Source organism: Cucumis melo, chromosome 9 (assembly GCF_025177605.1).
Source record: "Cucumis melo cultivar AY chromosome 9, USDA_Cmelo_AY_1.0, whole genome shotgun sequence".
In the NCBI taxonomy this organism is placed as follows: Eukaryota; Viridiplantae; Streptophyta; class Magnoliopsida; order Cucurbitales; family Cucurbitaceae; genus Cucumis; species Cucumis melo.
The window spans coordinates 14131032-14143040 of record NC_066865.1 but is presented as its reverse complement, the minus strand read 5'-3'; the positions used below and the strand labels follow the sequence as shown (position 1 = coordinate 14143040).

The following is a 12009-nucleotide window of genomic DNA, read 5'->3' as shown; positions in this document are numbered from 1 at the left end:
AGTCGTAGATGGTTGAGAAGTACCTGCTCAATAAATTATAAGAACATATAATGTTAGAAAAAAACTTGAAATAATATAATCCTAAGTTAAAATGTATACCATTATTAGACTCACCCGAATTGTCGTTCACCGATGATGATCCTTCCTGCAAGGTTATCTAGATCCTCTACAAACTCGAGGAATATGACATCCATCTCGAGCAAAGCGCCTAATAATAATGACATAGTGTCTGTGGACATAGAAAACAAACATTCAATAAGCAAATACGAACACATAGCTAGAATCGAAATATATAAACTACATAAATATGTGGATACGTGGTTCGTCACTATAATTCGTCGTCGTTGCTTGTTCCACTTTCAGGTGAAAAATGTTCATCCACATCGTCGATGTAGTTGTCAATGACATGACACACAACTGGTCTTTCAACGATTGTGGGATCAGCGTTAGTCCTGCATAGAATGTCATCCTCGATGTGCTCATTCACTCAATGACTGACAACGATTTCTAGTACATTCAGATGCTCATTTTCAACATCATCCACTTCTGGCACGTCCCTATGCCATCTCATGTCAAGGGACTTTTCCTGCAATACAAACAAGCCCTGTAATCTTGGTACCAAAGGAAAGTGGTGCAATACCTTATGCAGAAGTTTTTCCCTTTGTTATGATTAACCTTGTACCGAGCCTCGCCACATGCAGGACAATGTTGCAAATCAGCAAACTCTTTCCAGTACAATACACAATCGTACTTGCACTCATGAATAGTCTCGTATCTCAAGCCCAAGTCACGAAGTTTTCATTTGGATTTATAAAATGAACTAGGGATAGTTCTACTACACATTGGAAATGATGCTCTTAAGAGTTATAACAACATGTCGAACGACTTGTTACTCCAACCATTTAGAACCTTCACATGCATCAACTAACCAAAAAATTCAAGGACGAAAATTCAGAACAATCAGGGTACAACTCATTACGTGCTTCATTCAATAAGTTTTGAAATATGTTTGTTGTATCTTCATTTATATCTACCCTAATATTCCTCGGCATTTCATCTTCCAAACGGCCTTCCTCCGTTTTCTCTTCCTGTTCAATCGGGACTTCTAAATCATTCAACATACCAAACATATCGTCTTCTTCATCAAACTGCCTACTACTAGTTTCTTCATCAAAAGGGTTACTACTAGTTCCTTCCTTAAAGTTTTCTATACCTCTAAAGCTTAATGACTCTCCATGATACACCCATTCTGTGTAGTAGGGGATATTCCAATAGTCAGTAGATATCATTCCACACCCTCTAGTGAGTTCCAATTTAAATTCATACATCTCTCGCATGGACACCTTAATTCGTCCATAAGCATCAACGTGAAACTTGACAAATTCTAAAAATTGGGTCACTCCCTCTCTATACTCAAGGAAAAACTTATTCCTAAGTTTCATCAACCTTTGTCCATCGTTTAAGTCCCTAAAACATAAATAGGTTTGATTAGAAACATATTCCTCTCCTCTCACATCCTCTCCTCTGAATATACAATCTTTCAAAATTTTCACTAAAACTAACTTCAAACTACAGAGCCTACCATAACTGCAGGATAGCCAACACAACCTAATTATTAACCACAAACAACTTCAACCTTCGCATCCTACCCACCCCTTCCAACAACACTACCTTACAATCTATCTTACTACCATCCCTTCAAACCCTAAAAAATACAAACAAATTCAAAACGAAAAAGGCTACCATAACTGCAGAATAGTCATCCCAAATCAACAACAAAATTATTCAAAATTACTAAGAAATAAACTAATAGAATTGAACTAAAGGCTACCACAACTGCAGGATAGCCAAAACGAATCTTAACACATATTATAGAATTTTTAACACAATAATAGCCATCGCCCCCCTCCCTCCTCAAATTTTCAACTCTAATCCCTCAAGTTTTCAATTCGAACCCCCCACCCCCTTCGAAATTTGAATTCAATCCTCTTCAAAATTTCAGTTCAACCTCCGCCCCTTCAAATTTTCAATTCAACCCCCCGTTCAAAATTGCAATTCAACCCTACCTCTTCAAAATTTCAATTCAACCCCCTCCCCCTCTAATTTTCAACTTTCAAATATTCAATTAAATCTCACTCCCCCTCTTCAAATTCAACCCACACATTCAAAATTTCAATTCTCCAAATCAATTTCTCAAATACCCCCCTTTCAACCCACATTCAAAATTCCAACTTCAAAAACCAAAATCTATTCCTAAACAATATCGTAAAACTAATTCATCATTAATCCTAAAACTAATTTTTAAAAACAAAAACCTAACTACTTAAATAAACCTAACCTAAACTAACATTCTTAAGGATCTAGGATTTTAAACTTACCTCAAATAAGGATGTATGATGGCAGATAGCGGGAGAGGCACGATAGCAGGCTCACGGCGGCGACGGCCGAAAGTTTCTCTTCTCTTCGTTTCGCTGGTGGAATAGATCTCTCTTCCCTTTTCTCTTTCGTTTCAATTTTGTGTTTCACAAAACCAAAACATTTATTTTATGGGAGAACTTCCGATGTAGTACGAAAACGTCGGAAGCTCCCTTTACTCCCAACGCCATTTCCTACGAATCACTAATGGCATTGGAATCTCCTATTACTCCCGATGCCATTTTCGACGAACCAAAAATGGCGTTGGAAGCTTCCCTTACTCCCAACAACGTCCCCAACGCCATGCAAGACATGTCGGAAATCTTTATATGACATAATTAATGTTTGAAAATTTCTGACCGATAGTTCTTGACGCGTGCATGAAGTGTCAGGATAAGTTATTATTTCTGACGACATACACCTAGGTGTCTGATATGTTTTCCTCTTTTCTGACGACTCTATTACGACGTTGAGAAAAGATCCTTTGTCTGACGTGTGAAAAGTGGCATCGGGATAAAGCGTATTTCTCGATATTGTTTCTTCTGACACCTTTTTATGTGTCGAGAAAACCTCGATTTCTTGTAGTGACCTTAGCCTCTCATATACATGCTAGATGATGAGAAGATGTTTGAGATAAAAAAACAACATAAAAAGATTCAAAAACCTAGGAGAAAACTGGAGAGAAAAGGCACGGAAAAAAGGCTTTATAGAAAGGGTTCAGTGCTGCGTTGCTGACGAACATGCACACACATTGAATCTTTGGAGCATCACGATGCTTGGGCCTTTTCCCAACAAGACAACTCTCTGCCCTTCAGCATTGCGCGAGGCAACGTAGGGCATCGCAACGCTGCAAGGTAGAAGCCTTTTGGCTTCTTTTTCACTTTAAACGCTTCAGTTGCTCTAGTTTGCCTCGGTTGATTTCATATGACACTTCAAGGAAAAAGCAATTTTCCTACCCATAAAACAACCGTCAAGAGAAATCTCCCGACGGACTATAGCTATAGTCAGAAGTAAGCCATAACCCCCAATGTCGTACAATGATATCAGAAGTTAGTTAAGAAAAAATGTTTTTGTAGGGGAACTCCTGACACATATCTTAACGACGTCAAGAGTTCCGAGTTCCCCTACAAAATCTAAAAGATTTTTTTATCTCATTTCCTTCTTACGGCTTTAACTTTAAATTTTCAATCTCCATCTCCCCTCACAATTACGTCGTCACTGTTCACTCGCACACCAACCCCTCATCGCTCCTCCTCTTCCTCTATCAACACCACTCCTCCTACCGCTACCACTCCCCCCTCTTCTTTTCTGTCACAACCTTTTCCTTTGTGGTATTGTTGGCTTTTCATTTTTGTTTCATTTACATGTTTTATTTTTACATTTATTTTCTTTTGTGCACTTTCAGAACTTGATTTTTAGTTTCATTCTAATTGTAAGTTACTTTTTCATTGTCATTTTGTTTATTTCCATTTGTATGTGTATGGTTTTTTCTCTAACGCTACTTGCTTCCTTGTTCATATTTGAAATCCGTTTAGAAAGCTTAAATTCAAATATGATTTTTTTAGCATAAGAACCTGAGGATTGAAGGCTTAATCACAGTTAGGTAGACTTGTGGCCTTTTGCTTTAAAAAAACCATCGGGCAATTTTTACGTTTTTTATTCTTAATTCATATTTAAATGTTATTAAAACTATTTTTATAGATACTTTAATTCCTAAGTTCATCTGTTGAACCAGTGTTTATTTATTTATTTATTTATTTTGTTAGATTTTGATCAAATGAGAAATTGCAAAGCTCAAGCAACTCATCAATGTTAGTAAAGTGAACGATTTCTTTCTTCTTTCTTACTTTCAATGGATAAGCTCTCTCTTGCTTTCAATAAATAAGTCACTTTGAGTTAGAGAAACAAATGTGGTAGATTGATAATGTAATTGTTTAATTTTATAGTTAGCTTCAATTATATAGTAGTTTAATTTGGAGTTGTATTTTCTTGCTTGTAGTTGTGATTTTTTGAGTTTATTATGTGGCAAAGATGATTATTATCATTTTTCTCCTTTAACTTTAAGTATAGATTTGATAATAGCTAAGAGTTCCTGTGAATAAATTTCATATCCATTTCTAACTACATCAATTACTTCATTACCTCACAAAATTTCATATTGAAAGGCTTTAAACACTTTAGATATTCTTTTGGTTAAGATTTAAATTAAACAATAATGTTCTCAATTCTTTTTGGATTAAATTTGAATTGATTTAGAATTGTCTCTAACACTTCTAAACTCTTGTTTGTGGATCCAAACTATTTTTGCTTCTTTAATTAATTTTATTGCTTTTCTATTTTTATTTGGATGAAAATTGTCATTTGCTCATTCTTTCTCTAATTAATTAACCAATAAATAAATTTTTCCTCTTCTTAAGGACTCAACAACTTTTCAAGTTTCAACAAATTAGAGATTTCGTTGAAGAAGTCGTTGCTAATCAGAAATAAGTTATATGGATCTAACACTTTACTTGGTTAATTGTTGCTTTAATTTCTTTTATATAAGTTGCTTTATTATATATATATATATATATAACTCAACAGAAATATGAAAATATGTTCACAAAAATATTCATATATATAAATGTTGATAGCGATCAAAACTGAAGACAATGCTAGAGGCCTTATGGACTTTGATGACTAGAAGGAGCTTGTTGATAGTCTTTTCTTGATCTTGCATGGTTCTTTATCCATATTTACTTTGATTCAAGGTTTTCGAGCCTTCTTTAAATTTGGAATGACTTGAATTCTATGGTTTTCGTCAAGATAGGTAGGGAAAATTTTCACTGAAAATATCTTCAAGGTTACATCGAAGATTTTCTAATGTCCATTAAAAGATGACAACTCACTTGGCCTTGGAATTTTATACTCATTACTTTAATCATTAAAATGCTTGGTGAATCTTCTATTTTGTTTTACACACTCTATATGGAAAAATTACTTTGTGACTTTTTTTATTGTACTAGAAGTAATCAAATGTGTTACGTAATGAATTACAAAATTTCAATTATGAGATAGAACTTTTAATATTTTAATTGTCATGATACAAGTTTGAGCATTTGAATGATGAGTACAATTTGCTTAATTATAATTGATTTGGATTCAAAATTTTAGGTTATGAAGATTAAAAAAATAATAATAAAAGTACTAATTAAAGGTTTCTTTTTTTAAAAAAATACAAACTCCTGATGGTCTTTTGTGTTATAGGATATCATATAACTCTGGACGAATATTCTACACCCACTACTATAAAATTGGTTTACTTGACGCTTTTTACCTGTCAAGTATTTGTTTACTTGACGTTTTTCAATGTGTCATGTAATCCAATGTCAAGAATAAGAAAGTTTACTTTATAGTTTTTAAGCGTCAAGTATAATGACAGGTAAAAAGCGTCAAGTATATAATTATACTTGACAGTTTTTATGCGTTAAGTAATCCGGTGTCAAGAATAAGGATTTTTTTTTTACAGTTTTTACGCGTCAAGTGAAATTATACGTGACAGTTTATGAGTATCAAGTATATAAGGTTTGTTGACATTTTCTACATGTCAAGAATTTGTTTATTATTGACACGCTTTGCATGTCATTTTTTTTCAAATGAAAAATTATATATTTTAAAATATCCATACAATTTATCATGCACATGTTTTGAAGTTCAACAACATTAAAATACACATTAATTGAACAATTGAAATCAACTCAAACTTTCCATCAAAGAAATTGCATATATATATATATATATATATATATATCAATGAACCATACATATATAAGTTGGTCATTACATACTTAATTACAACATATATATGTGCAACCCAAACTTTTAACAATAGCCTAAACTTTCCATCTACGTCGATATAAACAAAATATATGTGTAGCCTAAAGGTGTACCATATCAAAACTTTCCACTTATTTCACCACTATTAGCCCTTTATTTGCCTATACAACCTGACCAACGTGTCCCTATCAGTAACCACGCCATCTAGACCCAAGCCAAGTCAAGTGTATTTAAACCCTTCCTATTGAACTTGTGCGTACACTAGCACACACATTGATCCAATTTCTTACATCGAAGCTTCACGCTTTTGAGTTTGGCACTTTACAATCACCGACGAGTTCAATGCTCTTTAAGCACAAGGTACTTGGTCCTTAGTAACCAAATCCCTTTACATGAATATTGTTAGTTGTAAGTGGGTCTTTTACACAAAGTATAATACTAATGACTCTATTGCTTGTTACAAAGCTTGCCTTGTTGCTACCCTCAAGTTGTTGGATTTAATTTTTCTAAGACTTTTAGTTATGTTGTTCCATTATTTAGGTTATTTTCATGCTTAATTTTTCTAAGACTTTTAGTTATGTTGTTCCATTATTTAGGTTATTTTCATGCTTAATTGTCAAAAATCGTGAAAGAAAGGGACATGTGATAGTTTGTTCCACCTACTAGGATTCGCGTTTTCTTACATCGAAAATCATCTTTTATACAATTCATTCGTAAGCTTATTGTACCATTTTTGCATTTAAAATGCATTTGTTACCATTTAATGGTTTCTTTTTATATGTTTAAGAAAACTATCACTTAAAACGCATTTGTTTTGTATTTTTTATTAAAAAGAAGTGTTGAATCTTATTAATAGACCAATTACATACTTCCTCATTGTTTTTTTTTTAAGAACCCGCTTGCATTTACACTAATATATTTAGGATAACAATTCAAAAGTATATTTTTAAACTTATTGTCCTTTATTCATTTGAAAAACGTGATCAAACATATGTCGATCGGTTTTTTTTAATTTTTTTCGTCTCATAATTTCAAATACACTCGCTATGTTACAAATATTTTTTAATTCTTTGTGTATTGACTTAAAATTTGGTTCTATGTTTACTTAGTTTTAGGTCAAAATATTAAATAAGTTCACAATTACGTATTTTGTGAAACTTTGTTATGATCGAGCTTTGAGTTATGAAGTGGTCATTTACTATTGTTTTCGACGATTTGTTGCTGTAAATAACATAATGTGCCACGGAAGGTGAATTATCGAAACTTGTGCAACATGCATTAATGGAAACACATTCATAAAACATCAACGAAAACCATAGTGTAAATAAAAAAAATATTTTAAGTCAATGTCCCTTGTACATTACAGAAGCATGACTACATCTTTATAACGTGTCTATGCACTTAAACATATGAAATAAAACAAAGGAATGACATAAATGCACGATAAGGACCTTTTTTTATGCGAGAGGTCGTAGGGACTGTAGAACATTAATTTCTGTCTCGCTACGTACTCCCATGCACTGCAATAAAAATAAGAAACATTCATTCTAAATTGTTAATGTAGTTTATATGTATGGGTGAAAATGTTAAATAAATGAAACGGAGTTCGTCACATACCTTTGCTTGAAGACCTACCGTTGCGTAACCATAAGACATACGAAATTGTTATAACGTACGTGCAACAATGACTTATGTAGAAAAACCGAATAGAAATAGGGAAATTTATGTTTTTTTTTCCCTCAGAGGAAAGAAGTACGTTTCATATTAGGAAACTGAACTTCATACGGAATGTCATCAAATGCGGTGATATGAAAGGCATGACACACACAAAAACGAAGAAACCAATACATACAAAGAATATGATAAACATACGGAACGACATACACAACAATGATTAAACTAATACACAGAAATAACATAATTTCATATGGAAGGACATACAAATTAATCCGTAAGAAAAACGACATAAAACACAATCAGTAAACCAATACACAAAAACAACATAATAAACAAAAAATAAACATAAACATCCATACACTACAAGAGACGAGGGTACTCCCGATGCACAAAAATGTCGGAGAAAGTGAAAAAAATGTCAGGAAAGGATATGTGGACGTTTTTCACGGCGTCAGGAACAACGTCGGGAGAAATGAGTCGGGAGAGGCATTCTCGACGCCATACCAACACAGCGTTGAAAATGCCTCTCCCGACGCCGTGACATGCGTCAGCCAAAGTGGCGTCGGGCGTTCCTCTCCCGACAGACCTTATGCCGACGCATGACGCGGCATTGGAAATGCCTCTTTTGACATTTTTTTCCGACGTCTTTTATGCGTCGGAAAACCCTTCCTCGACGTGCCTTATGCATCTTAGTCCCGACGTTTCATTGCGTCGGAAATTTCTTTTTATATATTTCTTTTAAATATGTAATTTCTAATTTTTTTTCCCTAAAATATTTTGCTCAAACATTTACAACGACATTCGGATTGCTCAAATATAAATTAATACATTAAGAAATACAAACACAACTGAAAAAGAATTAAAATTAATAATACGAATAAGTTAAAAAAATATTAGTAAGTTTAATACAAAAAAAGTAGTTCTCATAATACAAAAAAACGTTTAGTAATGGCTGTAGGTTATTGATTTCACTTTCCAGTAGGCTTAGTAAATTTGCATTGTATACTGTCGATGCCACAGAACTAGAAACTGAAAATAACTTCACTACCAATGCCATGACTCGAACTCTTCCCTAAGAAATTTTAATCTCAATCAGCACGAATTACTATCAAGTAAACTACAAGATGGGGGACTCTTCTTATAAGTAATGATGCTAAAAAGAAACAATGAATAAACATAAACTATAGCAAAAGAGAACATGATTGGACATTGGAGGAATTTTGGTAAGAACAATAGTTCAGCAAGTATTAAGTGCTATAAATATCGCGAAGTCATAGTACTCGCTACAATACCAGAGATGAACATGTTGAAGCTACAGTCTCTAGGTGTGTTGCTTCTGTTTTATTCGATGGGATGATGATTTCCTACAGAAAAAAATTGCAGTTAGTTTTGCAAAGAGACTTATTGTAACTCTTAAATCATTGATTGACACAAAGCTTAAAATGATGGATCAATACTCTAGCACTTGCCTCTCACTTGTGTGCTTGAAATTTGAAAGAAAAATCCAATAAGCAAAAATTAATGTTAAATGGAAAGTAAACGACGTTATTGACCCAAAAGCTTGAGTTGGAAGTGAAGGTAAAGTTAATATTATATCAACACCCTAACAATAACATAAAGGATGATTAACCATATAGAGCAGATAAATAATAGCCATTAGTATTATATATTTACCATCCTCTGTGGAAATGTAGCCAATGTCTTAATTGAATCCATCGATGAGTTAGCAACTTGTTCATTACTGCAGAAGAGAAAAAATGAGAACCTCACACGTAACTTCACAGCAAGCTAAAAACAGATGAAATCCATAAATTTGAGATCTAAGAAAACTTGGGAAAAAAAATTCTTCCATGTTGGGGAATTAACAAACTGAAGGTAGAACATTAAAAGAACAACTTTATTTGCTTCAATTTTCATGGCTTTAATTAGATCGTGTGTTGCTTATGAGTTTGATAAGGTAAGTGGTGCTTAACATGGAATGGTAAGGGATCAAGATTAAATCCTACATCCCTAGGTTTGTCAATCATAGAACTCAATTATGTAATAGTTAACAATAATAACAAAATGTTCCAAATGTACAAGAGAAGTGTATATTGCATCCATAATACAACAACTTTTCTAAAGACTTAAGAAAGAATCGTTATTCATAGTCTCAATAGACTTGGGGTAAAGGTTTAAGCAGAAAAACTTGATGTTCCAAAACCACCAAAAACTCAATATCATTCATAATTTAATCCATAATCATCAGTATGTTGAACCCGCACCAACAAACTAAACCCCCCTCCAATTCAATTTTCAATTTAACTATAAACCCTAAACCCTAAACCCTTCAAATTTCAATTTAACTATAAACCCCCTCCCATTCAATTTTCCATTTAACTATAAATCCTAAACCCTAAACCGTTCAAATTTCAATTCAACCACAAATTACACACATTCTATACAAAAATACATTTAACGAACAAAAATCTATTCCAAAACAAAATCCTAAAACAATTTTCTTAAAAAAAAACCCTAAAACTTATATTTAAACTAAACAAACTTTATATTTAAACTTACCTAAGGTGGCAGACGGTGACGAAACGGCAAGGGACGACAACGACGACGAAACGGACGGTGGCGAGCTACGGATGGCGACAAATCTTTGTTTCTCTCACCCTTTCCCTTTCGTTTTTAATTCTGTGTAAAACAGAACTGAAAGGTTTATAAAGGGATCTCCCGATGCAGAACGAAAACGTCTGGAGATCCCCTTTACGGCATCGGGAATAAGGGTATCCCCAACGCTCATTAAAAGGTTTTCTCGATGCGCAATAGTGCGTCGAAAAAATCCCTTATTCCCGACGCCGTTCCCGACGCACTGTGCATGACGTCGGGGATAAGGTGTATTTTAAATTTAATTTGGCCTTATTTCCGATGCCGTTTGGCCGACGCATGTTTGACGCATCGGGAATACCCTTTTTCTCGATACCAATCCTGACGCATTGTGCATGGCGTTGGGAATAGGATTTTCTTCGACGCTGCTTTCACAACGCGTTTGTCCAGCATTGGGAATACCCTTATTCCTGACGTTCTTTATGCCGACGTCTTTTGTGCCGACGTCCTTTTTTACATTGGAAAAGTCCCAATTTCTTGTAGTGACAATAAACCGTAAGCCACTAGACGAATGGAAAAAAACACCACAAATTTGAAAAAGTATAATAGAACATAGTACTAAAAAAATTTCACAAAACGAAATACCTATGCACGCTACAAAACACAAAATGATGCTCATGATGGAGTACAGAACCAGATCAAAGGACAGAAATAAGCAAAAATAATTTGTGTAAAACAGAGCACATGGAAAAACCGAAAGGCATACCAAAATCGAAAACCCAACAGAAAACACATGGATATTGAGCTATGACCGATTTTTTTTGCACATAATCATAAGGAAAATAAAATCAATTTCATCAGGAACATGTAAACAGAATAGACAACTAAGAACAACAAAGAAATATGTGGAAGATCGTCCTCATCATCGACATTTAGAAAAATGGGTCAGAATGTATATCTCAACCCTACCATTCTCGGATCAACTTAGGCGACGATCGTGTAGCATCAACATCTCATTGAACAACCGAAATGTAGGGTCAATGGCTAATCCGAGCAGTAAGGCATTACAAAAACTGAAACCCCTTCAAATCTGAGGAGAAAATTGAAGAGAAAAGTCATGCTCGGATCGATTTAGTGAAGGAAAGGAGATAAATCGAGAAAAAGAAAAGCAAAGCATCGAAAACCATTCTTGGCCCAACTGATCGAACGGAATGGGGTTGATATAGGTGTCGACCAAATGAGAAAAATATCGGGAAGGAGTAGATCAAAACCTTACCGATTGAACTATGGAGAAGACAGACAAAAAAGAGTATGGATCGGTGAGATGAGGGGAGAAGAAAGTGAATCAGTAATGCAAGAAAGAGATGGAGAAATCGACGGAAGGAGAAGGATTAAAGAGGGGAAAGAGAATGATTAAAGGGGAAAGAGATGGAAAATGGGGGGACAATTTTTAACCCATCCCCCCCCCCCCCTCTTTTCACCAAACGGGGAAAGGATAAATTCCCCCTT

At 34.2% G+C, this 12009-nt stretch overlaps 1 long non-coding RNA gene across 3 annotated transcripts; it reads right to left on the bottom strand.

Annotated features, from left to right (window-relative positions):
- Positions 1 to 8830: 8830 nt before the first annotated feature.
- On the bottom strand, positions 8831 to 12009 carry LOC107991719 (uncharacterized). 3 transcript variants are annotated; one of them, XR_007823601.1, is made up of 6 exons: positions 11777 to 11934; positions 11470 to 11590; positions 10468 to 11063; positions 9583 to 9649; positions 9201 to 9272; positions 8831 to 8980 (listed from the first exon to the last, which is right to left on the bottom strand). It is a non-coding gene; the product is annotated as an uncharacterized LOC107991719 (long non-coding RNA). The 3 variants fall into 3 exon arrangements; XR_007823600.1 differs by lacking the exon at positions 8831 to 8980 and having other exon boundaries at positions 9189 to 9272; positions 11777 to 12009; XR_001763959.2 differs by lacking the exons at positions 8831 to 8980; positions 10468 to 11063 and having other exon boundaries at positions 9189 to 9272; positions 11777 to 11954.